We start from the raw sequence: 6,408 nt of genomic DNA, 5'->3' as shown, positions 1-6,408 counted from the left end.
GCGGAGCACAGGCTCCAGACGCGCAGGCTCAGCGGCCACGGCTCACGGGCCCAGCCACTCCGGGGCATGTGGGATCTTCCCGGACCGGGGCATGAACCCGTGTCCCCTGCATCGGCAGGCGGACTCTCAACGACTGCGCCACCAGGGAAGCCCAGGTTATCCGTTTTAAACATAGCGGTGTGTACATGTAGATCCCAAACTCCCTAACTATCCCTTCCCCTCTGGTAACCATAAGTTCATTCTCTAAGTCTGTGAGTCTGTTTCTGTTTTGTAAATAAGTTCATTTGTATCATTTCTTTTTAGATTCCGCATATAAGGGATATGATATTTCTCTTTCTCTGTCTGACTTACTTTACTCAGTATGACAATCTCTAGGTCCATCCATGTTGCCTCACTGCAAGGCTTATGGGATCTTAGTTCCCTGACAGGGGATTGAACCCGGGCCCTTGGCAGTGAGAGTGTGGAGTCCTAACCGTTGGACCACCAGGGAATTCGCTTCAGCAGTTTTAATAGACCAGAAATACAGTGATCACTTTTGGTGTGGTATACACAGTGGAGACTCTTGTCTCCCAGAAAGATAATCGCAGCTAGGCTTAGGCAGGCTATCAGATGGAATAAAGAAATTGAAGATTAGTTTTTTTCCTTGACATACTGTACCTAGTTCTAATTTTAATTTCTCCCCATTTGGTGGGCCAAGAGTCAGTATAATTAATGTCCCAAGAAACCTGGCTATATTATGCAGTTATACATTAAGGCTGACATTGGCAGTTTGAGTATTTCACTTCACTGACAAAATTTTTTTTCGAAATAGGTTTACATAATACAAAATCAAAAGGTATGAAAGGATGTACAGTGAAAAATAAGTCTTCTGGGGCTTCCCTGGTGGCGCAGTGGTTGGGAATCCGCCTGCCAATACAGGGGACACGGGTTCGAGCAGCTAGGCCTGTGAGCCACAGCTACTGAGCCCGCATGCCGCAACTACTGAAGCCCGTGCTCCTAGAGCCCATGCTCTGCAACAAGAGAAGCCACCGCAATGAGAAGCCCACACAGCGCAACGAAGAGTAGCCCCTGCTCACCACAACTAGAGAAACCCCATGGGCAGCAACGAACACCCAATGCAGCCAAAAACAAACAAACAAACAAATAATATGTTTAAAAAAAAAGTAAGTCTTCCTTTATTCTCTTCTCAGTCACTCAGTTTTCTTTTCTCTGCTGAAGCAATTACTGTTTGCTTTTTTTGTGAATTCTTCTAGAGATATCCATATATTCAGTATCCCCCACCCCCCTCCACGTACATAAATGGTAGAATACTCTACACACTGTTCTGTAACCCTGCATTTTTCATTAATATATCTTAGTTTGTTTCATATCATTGCAGATAGAGCTCTTTTTTTTTTTTTTTTTTTTTTGACTACTAGACGTGCTGTAATTTGTTTACCCAGTCCCTTACTGATAGACTTTAAATTGTTTACAGCCCATTATCAGCAGTACTGCAGTGAATATTCTTGTACATTATTTTGTATGTCTGAACATTTCATTAGATAAATGTTGAGCACTGGAATCCCTGGATCAAAATACATCTACATTTTCAATTTTGATGGATATTTCCCCATTGTCTTTTATAGAAGCTTACCATTTTACCCCATCACTTCCAGTAGAGCACAAAGAATGCCTCTTTATATATACACCCTTCCTTCTTGCTGATCTGTTATCAATTTTTAAATTTTTTCCAATTGGATAAATGAAAGAGTAGTATATTGGTATAGTTTTAAATTGTAAATCTTTAATTACAAGTGATATTGAATATCTTTTCATACTGTATTATTAAAAGCCATTTATATTTTTCTGAGAACTCTCTTCATTGCATGTTTTTTTTAATTGAAGTATAGTTGAGGACCTTGTTGTTTATCTGTTTTATATATAATAGCTTGTATCTGCTAATCTGAAACTCTTAGTTTATCCCTCCCCCCTTCCCCTTTGGTAACCATAAGTTTGTTTTCTGTGTCTGCATTGCACATTTCTATTGAGTGTTTTTTTGTTTTTTTAATGATCTGCTGGAGCGCTTTATGTGTTAAGAGAACTTAGCCTTTTATTCTAAGAATTGCAAATAAATTTTAAGCATTTAGTGTATCTTTTGAGTTGTTTATAGTATTTATTTGCTTTCTAGAAATTATATTTTGTATAATTGAATTTGTCATTTCTTTCATTTGACCTCTAGGTTTTGTGTCATTTTAGAAAAGTTTTCACTAAGATTATTAAAAAATGTTCATGTTTTCATCTAACTTTTATTGTTTTTAATTTAAAATCTTTGACCCATCTGGAATTTAAAAATCCAACTTTAATTTTTTTCTAGATAGCTACCCATGGTAGTTCAGTATCATTTATTGAATATTCCATCTTTTTTCCATTAGTTTGAAATGCCACCTTTATCATACATTAAATTCTCAGATGTATTTGGATCTTCTGGACTTTCCATTCTGTTCTAGTTTGTTAATCGTTTTGCCAGTTCCACATTTTAAAATTATTACAACTTTATAATATATATCGAGAGACGCTTGTATGGCCTCATTTCTCTTTCTGAAATTTCCCAACCATTCTTACTATTTAATTTTACACATTAAATTTAGAATTCGTTTGTCTGGTTCCAAAGAAATCCTATTGGCATTTTTAGAAATCAAGATTGCATTAGATTTAGGTTAATTTAGGAAGAATTAATATTTTTATGATGGCTATTATATCCAAGAACATAGAATGCTTTGTCTTTAACGTATTTTACGCATTTAAGTCTTTTGTGTTCCTTGGTAGTATTTTCCTGGGTATTGTGTTTCTTGTGAGTCTTATTCCTAAGTTTTTTTTTCATCTATTTGTTGCTGTTTTAAATGGAATCTTTTCTTTAGTTATATTAATTGTATATCACTGTCAGTTTTTTCGGTGACCTTCTGTTTGATCTTAAAATAAAATTAAATACTAAATCTACATGGTATAGGAAAATGATCAGTTTAGTTGTGTGATCTTAAGCAAGTCATCATGATCTTTAGTATTCTCTTCAGTAAAATAAGGATATTAATGTCATACTATGGTGTCAGACAATGGGCCACTGCAGAATAGTTGAAAGATGACCTCAGAATCCATACAAGTATTATCTGTGAAGTGTATAAGTAATGTCTTAACAGATACATATAACCTTTTCAAATGTATATGTGAGTGATGTTATGATACATAAACTACAGATTTATTTTTAAACTTTACCAGTGTATGTGTTTTCTCCAAAGATAGATAATAAATGTATAACCACTATTATGTAGTGGAAAACCTTTTGCAGTTACATAAAGGTCCTCAGACTCTAGAAATTGGAGACTACTACTAGCGTAGCCAATCTCTTAACATTTCTTTTACCATTGATATAGTGTGCGAACCTATGAAACCGTAAGTGTGTTTGTGGAAGATTTGGGTGATAAAGGTGCTTGCTTTGTTTGTTTGTTTCTTAAGATAATGATTTTTAAGCTTACAATGTCAGAAATGTTAATTATTCTGTTTTTAAAAGACCTGATTGACTAGCCTATCTGGATTTGTACAGAAAATGATTTAGTGAGAGAAGCCATATAGCACTTTCTGAAAGGGAATTTGTTTGCTTGTCTAACTCAAATAGTTTGCTTTGATCTCACATTCCAGTTCAGTACTAGATGTTCATGTTATTCAGAGTGAAAGCTTTATATTTATTAAAGGTTGAGCAGTTCAAGCAGATGTGCACTTCTCAGATTCACTTGGAAAGGAAAGCTTTCTTTTTTGAGCTTGGAAAAATTACTGGGAGTTGGGGGAGTATCTCAGTTCTTATTGAATTGTGTATCTGAAGCCATTGTATCCTATCATACTTGAACTCTGAAAAGGAAAGAGGATGGGAAAATGTGTTTATGATCTGTGATATATCCTGGGAGGAAAATTATGTATGCATAGCTTGAATAGATTTATTTTGGTTACCAGTTAATTATGGTTACTAGTTCAATGAGAAATTTAAAGCAACCTTAGCATTTTGAACCCCAGCTAGAATGCTCTTAGTAGTTAAAAGCTTTATTTTCTACTGCTTTTTATTTATTTTGCCTCAGAAAACTGTTTTTTGCCATTTAGTTTTATAATTACATACATGTCAGTGTAGTTTCTTGATAGGAAAATGCAGATGGGAGCAGTGCTCAGAATAGTGCCCTTTAGCAAAGCCTTAAAGTAACAGGTTATTTTGGTTTAAAAAACTCCATTTAAGGCAGTATATTAGCATTTAGTATCTTGACTCAGGAGATATATCTTTTGGGTTTGTAGTGAATCTCATGGGCACAGTCTTATCCCAACAGCAGAATCCTTGATATGAAGTGGAGTGATTAGGACAGAAAGTATGAGTTTTGTAACATTTTCGCATGTCAAGTAAACATTTAATAGAACTCATAAGGGACACTGGAAAGTTTTTGGTGGCTGTTTTAATAATCATTTTCTCAAATAGAGGTAACTCTTTCTAGATATTCAATATCAGGCACTCAATAACCCCAGGTAGCAATGGCAACAACTGTGCATTTCAAGGGAGTATTGAGTATGTTAATTTTCTGTGTTGCTTCTGGAGCATTTTAGAGTGAGTCTCTAAAGAAATGGGAAAAGCAGCATTATTATACTAACTGCTGTATAAGATATGTCAGAGGACTACTATCTTTTGATAAATCCTTACAAATTAAGGATTACCCTGTACTCTCACCATCCTATATTTTACTCTAGGGTGAAATTTTATATAAGTTGTGTCGTGGACCCCCTTATGGAGGGGCCGTGTAGTAATTGTACCAAAGATTCTATGAGATAGTTAACTTTTCTGTGATGTATTCATTACTTAATTAGGTCTTCGTGAATATAAAATATGTATGTATGCAAATATTATGAAATTTGTATCCCGACCTGCTTTTTAAATTTCTCTTGGGGCTTTTGTTGCATAGGAAGGCTTTGCCAACTTCATTATTACATGTTTATTGTAGAGGATACTGAAAAGCAAATAGAAGAGAAAACATTCATAGGCAATTGTTAATGTTGGTGTATTTCCATTCAGGCATATTATGTTATTGGGAGTTATTTTGTTCGTTTTTTGTCTCTTTACTACATATGAGCATTTTCTCACATAGTGAAACATTTTTTTTTAAAACAGATCACAAATTGGCAGGCTTTACTCAGCCAATAAAATATCTGGCTCAATATTATTTAAAAAATTTTTTCTATTAGTTGCCAACATGAAAAAAAAAGGAGACAGGTAGAAGTGTAAATGGATACAACCCTCTTAGGAAAAGTACTGATCTACTAAAGCTGACATATGCATACCCTACAACTAGCAATTCTGGGTCTATGTATTCAACAGAAATGTACATATAATCACCAAAAGGCACATTTGGTGTGTTCACAGTAGCATTATTCATAATAGCTCCAAACTGGAAACTGCTCAAATGCCCATCAGCAGTAGAATGGATAAATTGTGATATATACACACTGGCAATATAATAAAGCAAAGAGAATGAACAGACTAGAGCTAAATGCAATAAGATTGGTGACTCAGCAGATGTTGAACAAAAATCAGACACAAGGGGCTTTCCTGGTGGCGCAGTGGTTGAGTCCGCTTGCCGATGCAGGGGACACGGGTTCGTGCCCCGGTCCAGGAGGATTCCCACATGCCGCGGAGCAGCTGGGCCCGTGAGCCATGGCCGCTGAGCCTGCTCGTCTGGAGCCTGTGCTCCGCAATGGGAGAGGCCACAACAGTGAGAGGCCCCTGTACCGAAAAAAAAAAAAAAATCAGACACAAGAGTGTATTCTTTTATTTTTAAATTTTTTTAGAAGTGTATTCTTTATGAATTTGATACAAGAGAGTCCATTCTGTGATTCCATTTATGTAAAGTTCAAGGACAGTTTAAACTAGTGGATCTCAATGTGGTATAATATTGTTCCCCAAGGGGTATTTGGCAGTGTCTGGAGACATCTTTGGTTGTCACAACTAGAAGAGGCCAGAGATGCTGCAAAACATTCTACAATGCATAGGACAGTCTCCCACAACAAAGAATTATCCAAGATGTCAATAGTGACAGTTTCCCTTGGGTAGGAAAGGGCATAACTGTAGCTCTGGGTGGCTGGTAATGCTTTCCTCTTGATTTCAGTGCTAGTTACATGGATATGTGAAAATTCATTGAGCTGCACACTTATATTTGTGCACCTTTCTGTAGGTATTTTATACTTCAATCAAAAAGTTACCCCCAGAGGGCTTCCCTGGTGGCGCAGTGGTTGAGAGTCCGCCTGCCGATGCAGGGGATACAGGTTCGAGCCCTGGTCTGGGAAGATCCCACATGCCACGGAGCAACTGGGCCCGTGAGCCACAACTACTGAGCCTGCGCGTCTGGA

At 36.7% G+C, this 6,408-nt stretch overlaps 1 protein-coding gene across 1 annotated transcript in view; it reads left to right on the top strand.

Moving 5' to 3' along the window:
* GJC1 (gap junction protein gamma 1) overlaps positions 1-6,408 on the top strand; it is a 32,617-nt gene that overhangs the window by 6,985 nt on the left and 19,224 nt on the right. The gene's annotated exons all lie outside the window — the stretch shown is intronic.

Source organism: Lipotes vexillifer, unplaced genomic scaffold (assembly GCF_000442215.2).
Source record: "Lipotes vexillifer unplaced genomic scaffold, Lipotes_vexillifer_v1.1 scaffold1639, whole genome shotgun sequence".
Classification (NCBI taxonomy): domain Eukaryota; kingdom Metazoa; phylum Chordata; class Mammalia; order Artiodactyla; family Lipotidae; genus Lipotes; species Lipotes vexillifer.
The sequence above is the reverse complement of the archived record's forward strand: the minus strand, read 5'-3'. Positions and strand labels throughout refer to the sequence as shown.